This window comes from Tyto alba, unplaced genomic scaffold, assembly GCF_018691265.1.
Source record: "Tyto alba isolate M040663 unplaced genomic scaffold, T.alba_DEE_v4.0 Super-Scaffold_13, whole genome shotgun sequence".
Classification (NCBI taxonomy): Eukaryota; Metazoa; Chordata; class Aves; order Strigiformes; family Tytonidae; genus Tyto; species Tyto alba.
The window spans coordinates 35,710,047-35,725,424 of NW_024881275.1; the positions used below are offsets into that span (position 1 = coordinate 35,710,047).

At 41.5% G+C, this 15,378-nt stretch overlaps 1 protein-coding gene across 8 annotated transcripts in view; it reads right to left on the reverse strand.

Annotated features, from left to right (window-relative positions):
• AGTPBP1 (ATP/GTP binding carboxypeptidase 1) overlaps positions 1-7,917 on the reverse strand; it is a 65,170-nt gene extending 57,253 nt beyond the window's left edge. For 3 of the 8 annotated variants that reach the window (XR_006164860.1, XM_042787839.1, XM_042787840.1), the window contains exon 1: positions 7,719-7,917. The gene's annotated coding sequence lies outside the window, so the exon portion shown is untranslated. Of the gene's footprint in view, positions 1-3,074; positions 3,098-6,480; positions 6,503-6,593; positions 6,614-7,517; positions 7,577-7,718 lie in introns of those variants that run through there. The other 5 variants (XM_042787833.1, XM_042787834.1, XM_042787838.1 and 2 more) reach the window with 5 other exon arrangements.
• Positions 7,918-15,378: the final 7,461 nt, after the last annotated feature.

Genomic DNA, 15,378 nt, shown 5'->3' on the forward strand with positions numbered 1-15,378 from the left:
CTAACCACAAAGCTACTGCACAACATAGCAAGCACTACCACAAAGCGATTTTCTTTTGCTCAAAACAATGGCTAAATAAATGAACTGGCATAATTTCATTCACATGTTTCTATTAGGCATTACTGGGAGTGTCTGCTAGACTAGAGAGGATTTGTAAGGACACCATCTGCCTGAATACTAAATTGATTTATATGCATTAGAAGAACAGCAATAAGCTTAACCTCTCCAAGACAGCAATAATTCTGGTCAGATCTTGTCACAGGATTCAGAGGAAATTTTACTGACACAAGTTAGGTAGCGACCTGCATGAGGGGCAGAAGGGGAATTAGTAATTCTGGTACTGTGCTCTTAATGCTCAACACTAATACCATTCTGTTAGCACAGGTGACTGGACCTCAGAGCTTCTGCAAGAAAACATAAAGGGATTATGGCTAGGATCACAGAATCCAGATGTTGCTATCCTCTTTCATAAACAACGTCAATCCCAGTTGTTCTCATGTGGATGAAGAAACTTCTAGATTTGGGCTTTTCTTTGCTCTGCCAGGTTTGGGGTTTCCTCCCTCCCCACAACCCCTGAAGATCACACATCAAATACTCGTGATGTTTCTTGTCCAAACTCTTCACTAGGGACACCAAACGAAGCCCTTTTTTTTTTTTTTCTCCCCCCCCCCTCCCCGCTCTCACCTATCTGTATCTATTGAACAGTCAAAACCAGCTCCTGATTCTTACAGAAAGTGGTGTCTCACTACCATTTTAGGCATTCATTTACTTTTGTGATCCTATATCTGATGCTTTGAGGGAAGAGAAACACAAAATTCCATCTGTATCAAAAGATAATCAAATAAATAAAAATCCCCTTCACCAAAATCAGGCCAGTGCCAGACCCACTTCCCTTGTCTTCTCTCTTAGAGGAATCCTTTTTTATTTCCCCACAATATCAGGAACTTCTTACCACAGCAGAAAACTACCTAATCATCAAATTTACTCTCCATCAACTACCTAATAATGGAAAAAGGGAATTAAAAATAAAAGTAAATGCTACTAACCAAATACTCTGCATGCACTGTCACAGAGCTCTTCTTGCATCTTATTTAAGATTCTGGTAGTTAAACTGATGCATGTATTTCAGGGAAAAGTGAACATATCCCTTATTTATTGTAAGCCATCCAGGTGGAATTTCTACATGCTCTAAACAGCCATCTTTAAATAAAACTGAAAAAAATCAAACCACTCAGTACAGTAATGCATGACTCAACTGCACCAGAACCTGCAGTTAATTGTATTCACTATAAATTGTTTTCCCTTTCGTCTCCCATTAATCACTAATGGACAGTAAAGAAGGCAGACAGAAAACCAAACTGCCATCCTTAGTCTAACTTACAATCATAGCATGAAAAAATGCACAGTCACCATTACAATATGTCAGTGTTGAGCGCTTTCATTGTCATTTTGATAACATCATATCTGAAAGACATTCTCGTATCTTAAACACATAGTAACCTCACACCTGAGGCTCAAAACTTTTATTTTAACCAACAGCAACTCTGCTTTCATTGTTGCTTTTTTATTTTTTCTTTTTCACTGAAACTGGAAGTTTTTTGTATGCACAGTTAAAACATATATATTTATATTTGGAAATATACCAGACTGTCTTGCCATCAAGCCCATTTTCTTGCAATGGAAAATCTCCCCCAAAAATATGTTTTCTAACAACTGCCACGCAAGACAAATCTACCAGTATCTGGCAAGCTAATGGCAAGCAAAGGGAGCAGTATTAGTCAGAAAGGGCAAGATGACTCTGCCAGAAAACCAAACATTTAGAGAGCCTGCCAAGTAAAGCCTCTCTGGAGACCACGGAGGCTGAAAAAAAAAAAGTTGTTATGCTAAAATCCTGCTATCAGAACTCTCTGTTAGAGAAAACAAAGCTAATCTATCTGCTACTGAAGGTGGAGGATGTTCTAACAAAATTCACGTGCTTCAGTTGACCAAAACATTTTAACATAGAACATGCCAACCTTGAGAAAGGTAACCGTAATTAAAAAATTTAAGTATTTTCGTATTTTATTTTCTTAACTGTCCTCAAAAAAAAAAAGAAAAAAAAAAAACAACCACACAACCACACACAAGAATAACAAAACATCACAGAAAATTAAGTCCTTAAAAAAAGCTAGAGACTTCCAAAATATACCTTGGTTAATACTAGGACTTTTCTGAAAAGTACTTTGTAACTTTGTTTGTACTTCGTTTGTTTCCAAAGACAACAGCTCTTTTCATCAAATCAAACTAGAAAAATCAAAACCAGGTATGGAAACGCAGAGTTTACTAACACTATTAAATTTGTTCTACTTGAGTGTATTCTATTTTCTGTGGTTTTATTTTCCAGAAACTTCTTTTCTTAACTAATATACTTCATATCAAAGTAAAGGCCTATTTTTCAAGTCTGTTCACAATGTATTAAAAGTATTTTATTATCATAAATGAGTTGCAAAAAACACATAACAAATCATATTCATAAAGAGACAAAACAAAGCTTCAGTTTTATTGTGTATATCTATCACAGTAAGTCTGAAAAACCTGTAAGATTGTCTATATATATTTTCAATGTTTGCTCCGTCTCTGAAGCTAGATGCATTCCAAAGTGTTTTCAAAGCCAGAACTCAGGCTTCACTTATGCTTATCATGGAGTTACTGATTTGAAAGGTTAAAAAAAGTAACCATGGACAAGTGCACAGCAGATAAGTGATTTCTTTGCTGTGTATTTATCAGATAGTGGAAGCAGGTAGCTGAGCAAAATCTTTGTGAATGATACAGATTAAAAAAAAAACCAAACCAAAAAAACCAAACAACCACCTAGTACATGAAAAAGGAAGGAATACAAAAGTTTAGAGGACAGAATTGTGTCAAAAAGCAATGAATTAAAAAAAAAAATAAATAGAGAAACTCTGGGTATGAACTGATAAAACATGTAATGATTTAAAACTTCATAAATGCTAGGCAGAAAAAAAGCTAAATAAAACCCCTCCACTAGATGAGGTAATTTCATTCTGAGGTATGCTTCCAAAAGATACTTTTACCTCTCACAGAAGTACACGTTTCCCTCCAGTCCCAGTGCAGAATAAACTAGAAGCAAACTGGCCTTTGATAGTGTACCATTTAACATATCCCAAAGTCTCCAAAGCTGTTTATAGGTCAAAATATTCTTCTTTAAAGATGCTGAAAAAGTCTGTTTAAACACAACCATGTAAAAAGACCATTGCGTTCTTTGCCTTTGAGGCAATCTTAATTCCAAAATACTACTTGTGGTTTAATTTTTTAAACACGGAAGTAAATTGTTTGCAGAAACAGACTGTTTACCTAAGTAAATTTATACTTTTAGGAATAGGCCCTGTGTTCAAAATCCAGGATGAGCAGCAACATGTGACAGCAAGAGTCACTGTCTCAGTACTAAGAAGCAAAGTATCCAGAATGCTTGCAGAGAGCAGGTAAACACTGCGATAACCAGCATCCTAAATATGGCAAAACCCCACAACTATCCCTGCACAGTATGGAAAACTGATGTATGTTACTTGAGATTACATCTGAAACATTCACTGAGGCAGCACAGTGCTCTTCCTTTGACAGCAGTTAAGAACTGACCACTGCTGTTAATACAGTGGTGCTGCCACCACCATCTCATCCTCTTGTACCATAAGGAGGACTGTCCCTTTGCAAAGGGCTCAGAAATTATACCCTAAATCACCTCTTTGGCCATTTAATAATTTACTCATTCACATAGGACATATTTTCTGAATTCAGTACCCCAAGTGACATCTTCCACAAATATTTTTTTGAAAAAACTGTTTTTGACAGAAAACACTTCTACTTTAAAGCCATACAAGCTAGCAAAGTTAATGGATGTGAACAGCTTTCTTAATAAAAACATGAGCTCTAATGTTAGATGAAAACTCTCACAGACTGTTTTGAGTTGCCACAGTTACTTGTACAAACTTTTTTGTATCCTGAAAGCTCCATCCACAGTGCTATCCATGAAGGTTTCGGTTATCTATAATCCATCTTAAAACTAGTGATTGAAAACCTAGGGAAATCCTTCAAGCTCCACAACTAAATTGTAAGATGGCAATTCCTACCTTGTTCTCAACCACAATTTAGTAAACAGAACCCATACACACAAAGACTTATAACTAGTGTGGTACTGAAAATCTGTTTTCTGAAATTGCCTATTCCTAGTCCAGTTCCTGAACTTTCTTCTACAAGCACTGGGGAACAAAACCAGACTTCCCACCCCATCCCCGATCTTACTTTGTGGAAGTCTCATAAGAATTAAAGTCCTAGTCAATAGCGCAGAGAGAGACAATTTTCAGGACTAGCTGTTTCTTAAATTAAATTAAATTGTAAATTAGGACATGTAGTTATCTCTTTCTAATACATTGAAGGATTTCCCTAGGTTTTCAATCACTAGTTTTAAAATGGATTATAGATAATTAAAACCTTCATGGATAGCACTGTGGATGGAGCTTTCAGGATACAAAAAAGTTTGTACAAACAACTGTGGCAACTCAAAACAGTCTGTGAGAGTTTTCATCTAACATTAGAGCTCATGTTTTTATTAAGGAAGCTGTTCACATCCATTAACTTTGCTAGTTTGTATGGCTTTAAAGTAGAAGTGTTTTCTGTCAAAAACAGTTTTTCAAAAAAGTATTTGTGGAAGATGTCACTTGGAGTACTGAATTCAGAAAATATATGTCCTTTGACTCATACTGTCTTGATAGCTAAGGTCAGTCTGTAAAGAAGTCAACCAAACATTTAAACTTGCTAGTTCACCAGCTGAGTTTAAGCAAACCCTCGAGCCTGGTTTTAACCTAGGGAAAAAAAAAAAAAAAAAAAGTCTGTGGCTCCCTGTTGCTGATTTATCTACTTAAATATACTTCCAGCCCTTCAACTTCATTCATAAACAGAAACACAGTCATCTCACAATCCATAAAACCCTCAGCAACCATTCTTACTGTCAAAACCTTGATTTGTACCATTCTAGCTTATGAATTATACTTGAAGCAATTAAAACAGTATTACCTACCTCCAGTACACAAAACCCTGGACACCCTGCTTTTCATAAACTGTAAGGTTTTTCAAAGACATAGTAGAAACTTATATGTGCCTTTTAATACACTAAGCTTTTAGGATGACAGTTTCAGGACTGTAACTTCTGCAGCTGTTGCAAAACAAAGGATGTTTGGGTGCTCCCCTCCTCCCCCCACTTCCAGTCTTTATATGTTTAACTGTTACAAGACTGTATTTCCAAATGTAACCATGCTGAATCACCTATGTATCCAGGACACACACTGAACGGTTCATAATCTTCTTTATGCTTAGCACAGGATATAAAGGACAGTTAAGCTGTGGATAATGGCAGGGCTTGAAAACATGGCCAGAGATACACTGTCATTCTAAATCCCTCCTAAGCACTCAACACAAGCAGCTGCCTTGTTCAGCACTCACACTCACTCTAAGAAACCTGACTTCCCCTCTAAGTTGCTTAAGGGGTTCAAACGCTTCAATTACTGCAGTTATACTCCAGGGCCAGGGTGACTTGAGCAGCATTCAGGTCTTTGGTACATTAGCAATTCATATCACAGGAGCAACCTCTTAAGAGCAAGCAGCTTGCAGATACTGGAATTCAAGGAGAAGTTTCAAGTAACATATTGAGAGCCAAAAAACAGGTGGTTCCCAGATACGTCCAGCAAAGTATCACCATGAATTTTAAAGACTGCAAAGTCTCTAATCATAAGATACATTGCTGACAAGTTATTGAGTGACAAGCCGAACGTCCTTCCTAGACTAAAACCTAAACCTGAGGTGAAATAGCAAGCTCCTTCTGTAAACCAAGAGGACTTCAGAGAACCTTCTCCCAGGTTTCCCTCTCTCTAATTGTACCTTCTCACACATAATTTCAGGGAAGTTGCTCCCAGCAGCAGTAAACTAGCTCATATACATCAGTTGATCATGCATTACCATCTAGTACCGAGACAACTGAATATTTTTCAAGTTCAAAAGCTTCCATTTGGAAGGAAATCTATTAACTTATTGACTGTGAAAACTTAAGTATGAGCACTGCCATCTCCAAAACCTGAACCAAAAGTTAAGTCTGAGATCAGGTATCACTTCATACACCAAGAATACTCCTTGGTTTGAAATCCTTTCCTCCTTTTTAAAAAAAAAAAAAAAAACCAAACAACAAAACAAACACACAACTTATTTTTATTAATGTACACCCCTTAATTTATGCTGGTATTAAAAAAAAAAAAAAACACAGTAGTGAATACAGACATCAGAAACTAACAAGAAAAATGTGTTCTGCTGAAATAGGGGAATGTGATAAAATTATCTTGATGTTCAATAGGAAGGTCTCCAGAAAAGGAGATTATCTGGCCACTTCCCAGCCCAAAAAAATCAGAAGATATTTCAACATAGACTTGCACTCACAGTGTACATCATGAGGTATAATTTCCAGAAAAACTCTTAGGTCACAAGTATGATTCAACTGAAGGATAAACCAGAAGGTGGGGCTATCCCATCAACAGCATTCTGTCACCCACCTTTATATGCAGCAGTGAAATAAACACTGAAAGCTACCTGCAAAACAGGGAAGCCTTTCATGAAATACATCATGAACAATAATGATATATAAGGTAGTTTACACAAGTACTTCTCTATAATAGTATCATTAGAGGGAATACACTTGTAGAACAGCTACTTCCCTCACGATGGAAAAAGAAATACACAAAAAATCAACGTTCATACCGCAAGACTATAGGGAAGTTTCATAGTGTTTTTACATCATACCGGTGCATAGAATATCACCTCTGCCTGTAACATACCATGGAGAACTTAGAGCTGTAAGTGTACATAACAAAAGTTCATCCATCCCTTAACTTCTGACAAAGCTCAGTGTCTGAAAACAGTTTACACTGAAGAAAAGCACCACCTCATCTGCTGATTTCTCATATTCCCTCGGTCAAGCATTTGAACCCACACCTGCAGACACACTTCCTATGCTAGATTTCCATAACTGTAAGAGGAGGCAGGAAGAGAAAAAAAACAAAAACAAACAAACAAACAAAAAAAAACAAAAAAACAAAAAAACAAAAAACATTAATGAACTCCTTCCCACGGACCGTTAAGTTAAAGGGCGGCTCAGCAGGCTATGCCGCACTAAGCAAGTGTCATTCCGGTCGCCGTGTTTCCCACGCAATGCCCACGCTGGGTTACCCCGCTCGGCGGGGCAGGGCAGGGGGCCACGGAGCCCCGGTGTTACGAGCCCAGAAGGGCAGGGGGTCCCCCACAGAGCGCGGAAGGGTTGCTGCACTGCCGCCTCGCACGCCCGCCACGAGTGTCCGAGCGGGCCACGCACCGCCCTGACCAGCGCTGAGGAAGAAACACACCCTGCGCCCGGGCTCCACGCCGCGCCGCGGGCGGGCCCGACCCCCCGGCCCGGCCCCGAATCCAGGCCCCTCTCCTACCTAGGGGCCCGCGGCCGCCTCCGCGCCGCGACGCTGCCGGAGAGAGCTGCCGCGGGCGGCCGGCCGGCCGGCCCCACGCCCGCCCGCCGCCCCGCCACGGGAGCGCCCGGCGCGGGGAAGACCCGGCGGCCGGGCGGGCCGCGAACCGCCCCTCCCCCCCCCCGCCCCCGGCCTCGCCCCGCCCGGCCCGCGGGGCTTCACCTTCGCGGCAGCCGCCGTCCTGAGGGCCGGGGCGAGGCGGCAGGAGCGGAGCGGAGCGGGGCGGGGCGGGGGGGGGGGGTGTTGTGCCCCTCACCCCGCGGCGCCGGGGCGGCGGCTCCGCGCTGCGCCCCCGCCGCCTCCCTGCGAGCGGCGGCAGGAACCTGCCCGCACCGCAGCGCGTCACGGACACCCCGCCCCGCCGCGCACGCGCCGCCGCCGGGCAGAGCGCGGGGCCCCGCCGGTGCCGAGCCGCTGCGCCGCCGCCGCCGGGAGGAAGCCCCGTGGGGGGGTGTGTGGGGGGGGTGGTGTCTCTACGCGTCCTGCCACCGATGCGGTGCCGCCGGGGGCCCGGGCCGGGCTGCCTCCGGCAGCGTGCCGCACGAACCGGGGGGGGGGGGCGTGTGAGGAACCGCACGGCTGCCGGATCGGCGTGACGAGCCGCCGCCGCCACCCCCGTGTCGGGGGTGCGCGTCCCTCCGGCCCCGAGGAACGGCCACACCCCGCGCCCCACGGCTGGTGAGTACCCGCAGCTGCAGCCAAGCCACGGAGGGCGGCTGCCCAGCGCACTGAGGCGAGCCGGGAAACTGAGATGTGTAAAAGCCAAAGGCTTCACTCTCCCTTCCCCTTTTCCCCCTAAATCCTTGCAAAAGGGAAGTAATACTTCATACACTTAAAAACCGTTACTCTTCAAGTAATCTCCACGCGCCCGCTTTTGAGACGCTCGGTGTCACTGCTGACTTTTGGAAGTGGGCTATTTAATCTCCCTCCCGGACACAAGTTAATCTGTAACCACCAAGAAGCAGTGTTTCCTTTTTCATTAAATTCCTCAGATGAAGAAAAGAAACTGCGAAGAATTCCAAAGTAAAATCTCTACGCTGGTAGTTTACAAAACTTACAAAGGAGAAGCAGCCCTCCAGTGAAGGCTGACCGTAAATTGAAATCCAGTTCAAATCTCATTTCTGCCAGCAGTACCTAATGATAAAGGCACAATCCCCCAGTAGAAATACACAAGGTTCATTTCCCAATAGCATTGTGTAACGACGGCATTAGTCATTCTACTTCTTACTCAGTAAAAAGCAGATTTCTGATCCTTTAAATTATACATGCTTTTACTCATCTCGCCTTTCAAAATACATACCCCTGGCTACAGCACTTGCAACTACTGTCTTGCACACTATAATTTATTCAGCTCATAAAGGCAGGTACAAAGATATCCGAGACTTTTCTACTGTCTAGGAAGTAGCTGTGCACTCCAGGTGACAGCTGGCAACTCCTCCTTAGGGCTGATTCACCTGTAGAACTGTTTACAGTTACTGCTTGTCACTCATTTAACTCAGGCTGTGGCACAATGTTAGAAAGGTAAATTCTACTTCTCGTCCGTGCAATGGTCCACAGATGATCTGAGCAGAAAACACACATCTGCATCTTCCAGACACAGAACAAAGCTGCTTTACTGGCAAGTCGGCAGAAAACGCACAAGTTGGGAGTAGGGGACTAATTCTGTGTAGCTAGGACGGGAGATACCAGTCCTCCTATCTGGGTCTGGTCAAATAGAGCCTGTCTAGCTAACTAGCACTGGCCTATTTCTACCCATTCAATCAGGAAAGTCAACTTAAGTTTTGGTGGAGTTAATTCAAGTTTAAAGTGGTATAACAGATTCTTTAGTCCATTATCACATAGTTTATGCATGAATGCTTGATGACATTTTCTTAAGTGTCCTTCCCACCCTATTAACAGGAATGGTTAGGAGTGATTAAGCATATAACCAGTCATCCTTGATTCTATTGCTCACTTGTCTTTCTCCAGCAAATAACTCCACGTTAATTAAGCTTCCTAGAATTTGTAAACCTATGGGTTAGCATCAGAAAACACACATGTATTTGGAAGGAGATCCCTCCCTCTCCTGCCTTGCAGGTTTCTCCAGTCATCTAGTGTAAATAAGAAGAATGCAGATAATCATAATGCAGGCGTTTACCAGCACGCTGGCAACGGGCAGGAACAGTCTCACTTATTCCATAACAGCAGTCACACTGGACAGCAATTGAGCCAGAATACTGAAAACAGCAAACAGAACAGCTCCAGGTTTTCTGTCGAGTTCTATTCATGGAATTATTTTAAATGCGTAACTTTGTCTAAAGCAAAGCAGAAGACGTGGAATAAACTCGAGTATGACTCAGGCAAAGACAAAAATAGTGTCCGGCAGGCTGTGGCAAGTAAAGAGCAAATAAGGGGGTTGTAGATAAAAATCCCTCAAATTTTTTAAAGCTACAGTCAAAGTCAATGTACTTACATTAGTTAAGAAAGTAATGTTTCTTAACAGCTCTGTATGTGTCCTGACACATGACAAAAATAAATCAGTTAAAAATATGAGAATTCTCTACTGAAGAAAGAGGACACAGCAGTAGATCCAATTAATTTAAGATTGGCAAAAAATGTAATTGCATTTAAGAGAAAATGAGTGATAGTAGCATGCCTAATACAAATACTTTTATTGGTTACTGAAACCCATTAACTTTTCTCACTCTTAATGTCAACAATGAATATAGAAGTTTAAAGTTTTCTCTTTGCTTGGGGCTGCATTTATCTTAATTATTTCACCCAAAAGGCTGTTTCATGCAGAACTCCCTGTTTTTACTTACAAAACATCTATTTATATGAAGTTAAAGGTCATTGATTGATTATTGGCAGCTGAAGTGATTCCAAGTTTAGGATTTATTTGTTCTACAGAGAACAAATTTACCTTTAGAAAACTTGACTGGTTGCAAATGCAGTAGCAGGCCACTGCTGTTCTTATTTACATAGTAATTATTACCGATTCAGATGCAGTTTACTTACATGAGACTGCAGGAATCTGCCCTAGCTTTGTTTGAACACATTACTGTGTTAATAGTTTATCCATTTACTCTTTTGTAAAGAGAAACTTAAAGATCCTGTTAAACAGAATACAATTCTAAACATTTATCTGATGCTATGAAGTTAATATAATGGTTCATTCTTTCGATTTCACAAAATTTTACAACATTTCAAGTAAGTTAATCTTTAACAGGCACGCAAGACTACTGCAAACAATTAACATACTTTTTTTTTTTTTTTTTGCCAGAGAAAATCATAAATCTATGGTGTTTTGAAAATAAGGTGATGGCAAATTATACTGCCATTTAGTGAAAGCTTGGTGGGGAGCCAGGCTCTCTTCTCTGAAAATAGCAGCAACAGTAATACTGCCTTGTGGATCAGAAGGCAGTTCCACACAAAATTAAGTCTCTGATTTTGGTATTTGTAGGGAATTCAGTCATAGGAATATACTTACCAGGACAATCCAAGCACTTAGGAAAAAAAGTAACAAACATATGACAATCTACACAGAATCCTCCACAGTGTGGAAAGGCAAGGACATCAGAGGTAAGGTAAGAAGGCAGCTTGTATGTTTACACAAAGCACATTGCATTCATTTAGTATTTTTGGCAAGCTTTGAATCAGTTCAGATTGCTGACGTTTATGCAGAGATGCAAGTTTTCAGACAATGACAGGCTCCCCACTCCCAACTGCATGTTTATCGTCTGTTAAATCAACATTTACTACTATGTAAGCAGGACACTATGATTTCCAGGGTCAGACGATACAGCTAAAATAATCACAAATAATTTTTAAAGGTAATGGTTATCCCTTCTGAGAGCAGGAAAAGCAAGGGGAATAAGAAAAATCTCTTCAAAATACTTTAATGGGTAGCAATGTGTAAGCGTTATTAGATCTTATCCTCTTTGATTGTAATTATCACCTGGCTACTCATTGTTTCCTATTAAATTTTAACCTGTACTAGTTAAATCTGTCTTGCCTGTTTCTACCCTCCTATGTACTGAACATATCCAGTCATTTCGAGGTAATGAACACGGCTACCAGGTCTCAACTCTGAAGAACAATGACTCCCTCTTTTGAAAGCCACCTCTTGTCTCTGCACACACACTGGAGAATTTGTTTTTGGCTCTTTGTATCTAGATATGTCATTCCTCCCTAAACATTAGAACACTTGGTACTTTTCCAACGTGGCCTCTCTTCTTTTTCACCTTTGAGATCTTTTGTGCTCTGTTAGTGTGTATTTCAATGCATACAAAAGCATTTCAGTTCAACCTCACATCTGTGGTTCATTCAGCCACTCTTGCTTTTGTAATACTACAAATGAAATAACCCAGCAATATGCTTTGCACACAGTAATTCAGAACATACAGATTTGTACCCTGATGAATATTTTTGTCCTAAGTGTTCTGGGGCTTGGGGGCGGGAAGGAGTGGGTGACATGTTTTTCAGGGCGGGAAGGAGGGAGTGTCCTTTTTCAGGGCAGGAAGGATTTTTAAAGTGATGCACCATGCTGCAAAGGCTCATACCAAGTCAGCCACTTTTTTTTCCAGATGCTTACTGACAATCACAATTTATATATACAGGATATTAACACACACGAAAAAACAAAACTGAGAGTGAAATCTCACGTGTTTCAGTCAAGAACCTCCATACTCTCCGTTTAAAAAAAAAAAAAAATTTAAAAAAATGTATCATTTAATTTGTGCACCAAAAGCCATATGTTGCTATTTCTTCATATCCTGACTATTATCACAGGTATTCTGCTGTACCAGTGCACCAGATTTTGACAGTTTATATTAGGACAAAGCTGTCAGCTAAGTACTATGAAGCTGCAAACTGGGGCCGTTTTTCAGGTTGTTTTGTTTAGAAAAAGGCCCTTAACCTCAAATAGACTGTGGCAAATTCCTTCATGTACTGCTAGAACTGTACTAAAGAACAGCAAGAATTAGAATACTCTGACTCAGCTGAAGGTCACCTTCTTTCTATTTACGGAAGTATTTGCATACTTCCACATAGCTCCATTTTCTCCCTGCACCAATTACTTCCGTTAACAAGGACATCCAAAACAGTAAGTTCCTGATAAATCAGATGTACTTGAAGCAAGGCAAAAGATAATCTTCAAAACCAACTATGTGATTCCTGCTTCTTGGGGAGAGCTAGCTGAAAGTACCTTGCAGCAGGTGACTTCTCTTCCCGTGATGGACTTAAGACACTTATTGAGGAAGAGGAGGGTTTTCTGTGTTGTTCAGAAAATGATAAACAAATGAGGTAATTTTGTACAGATAGGTCAATATGTAACTCTACACACTTAAGATCTTTGGAGTAAAAGTATCTCTTAAATCTGCTTCCATTTATTTAGCATGTTTTACAAATAGCATCCAGAGCAGGAGGAGCATACATTATGAACAGACAAAACTTAGTGGTAAATGATGTTTTTCGATTTGATTTAATTGACCTTTGTGCATACAGTACTTCAAAGACTGTAGATGCCTTTTTGCTTAGGCCAGTCAAAATTCTTTTTACAGGACCTTTTTTTTCTTCAGCTGAACAGTAGAGGACAAGTTTGCTCATTTATCCTCTTAAGTGTCCTCATAATACTTTAGTATGAGTTTCTGCAGTGTAAGAATAGACACTTTGTGTTACAAACTCATACAAAATACATCAGTACCTTCAGAATTAATTTAACAATTTTGGAAAGACAAAAATAGCGGTCAGTCAGGTGACTACACCCTAAACAGGTACACGGTTAGCTGAAGTTTTCTTAAACAAAGCAGCCTATTTAAGTCAAGTATACAATGTCATGTTCTTACTGTAGTACAGGAACAAAGATACACCATAACTGACACTGGAGAAAATTCCTCATCATTCTTACATTTAATCTACTCCTGCTTCAGGAAGGAAGCACACAACATATTCTGGAATTCAACCACCAAGAATTATCTGGAGGTTGTTTTTCTTCTCTGTTTTGCTTAACACTGAGGACTACCTTGAGGATCCTACACATGTGCTTGACTAAGAAGAGGAGGGATACTTTTGTATTAGACACCAAGGCACTTTAAATACTAGTAACCTTGGTAATCAGTCCCATCCCCCTGTCCTGTGTCCCCCCATCCCGTGTCCATCGTGTCATCCCCCCCCCCAAATAATTGTGTGGGTGTAACCTAAAAATAACGAAAAGGCAATTTTTTCTCTGGGCGTTCCCATGTGAATATCCCACGGACCAGAAACTACATCAGTCCTTCAGAGCGCTCCACCAATGCACTTCATTGTATCGTATCAAGTTAAAGTGCTTTTAAGTTCTCGAAAGAAAGCATCTCGGCTCAGGGTTACTTGAGTGAACATGTATTAACTTTTTAAACTGATACAGTCATTTCACACACACATAACCAACCTGCTGTTCACTTTTGATGCATGGTATTTTTGCCAAGTGATAATTGCTTACAGTTAGTTATGATGCAAGCGCTGGGTCTACTGAGAAGGGGACTGAGATCTTGGCAATTACTTCACAAAAGCCAGCTCGTAATAGCTACCATTCAGCCTTCTCAGAAAGACAAATAGGTGTTTGCTAGCGGAAGCATCTGTGACAAACTTCAAACATACTACCTTTTCAGAAACTAATTTTCATTAAATATTGGGGGTTTTTTGTTAATTTCAGAGTTGAATTATTATTAGAGATTATACAGGATATGGCCCTTCTCTCTGAAAATAAAACATGGAATTTCCCAGGAAATCAATGTCTGTCTACAGAGCAGCGTGCTGGTCCAGGTATCACTGTTTTCTGTATTAAAGAAGGTACAATCGGCTTTCATTTACAGATGTTTTAACCACCATCAGGTTCAATAATAATGATCTGCTCCTTGCCACCAAAACTTATGATCTTTATGTCTTATTAAATAGAGCTGCCTGTCACCCCAGGAGTTAAGTCTAAATACAGTGCAGCTGTGAACCACCACACATTTTAAAAAGCCGCTGAACTAAAGACAATTGTTTCAGACAAAGTAGGTGCTGTCACCGGTTTAACAGGAGCTCCCACCGAATGATCTTTCCTTTCCTCCCAAGTAGAAATGCTCTCTGCTCTGAGCACGTTGAATAGAAAGGGTGATGGTGGAAGTCAGTGTTTTCAATTTTAGTATCTAACTACTTCCTCATAACCTTGGAGGCAAATTCTGCTTAAGCTAGCCTCCATTTGGTTAGTAAAGCATACTAGCCCCTGCCTTTTACTTTGGTCATCTTTGCCAGAAGCACTGGAAGCATCCAGTTTCTGCATTTTGAATAAAAACGAATAAAGATCAAATGCCCTGTAAATAACTCCAAACCCGTAGCTCCCAATGACATTTTAGGTCAGCTGGTTTCTCCCCGACGAAAGAGATAATCGGCACATCTGAGTAAATTCTGCAGAGGAACAGTTACGTAATCTCTAGCAGATATGTTTTATTGAAACGGAGAGAGCACAAGCGAGGAAGCAGCCGACGCACGAGGGGGGGCGGGGAAGGGGAAGAAAAAAAAATGAATTCGCCTCAAGTCTGCTTTCCACTCGGCAGTTCAAAGTCGGCGAACCGCCAGACCGACCCGCACGCCAGCACCGCGCTGCCCGCTCAGCCCACGCCCGCCCCAGGCCCTCGGCGCGCTCCGGCTCGCCCCGGCGGCGGCAGGCAGCCCCGAGAGGGGGCAGCACAGCGGCCCGCAGAGGCCGGGCCGGGCCGGCGCTTGCGGCGGGCTCGGCGGCGCCGTGCGGGACGGAAGCCGCGTACGGACTTTCTGCCCTCACCGCGCCCGCTCGCCCCCGGCCTCCACGTGCCGCCGGCCC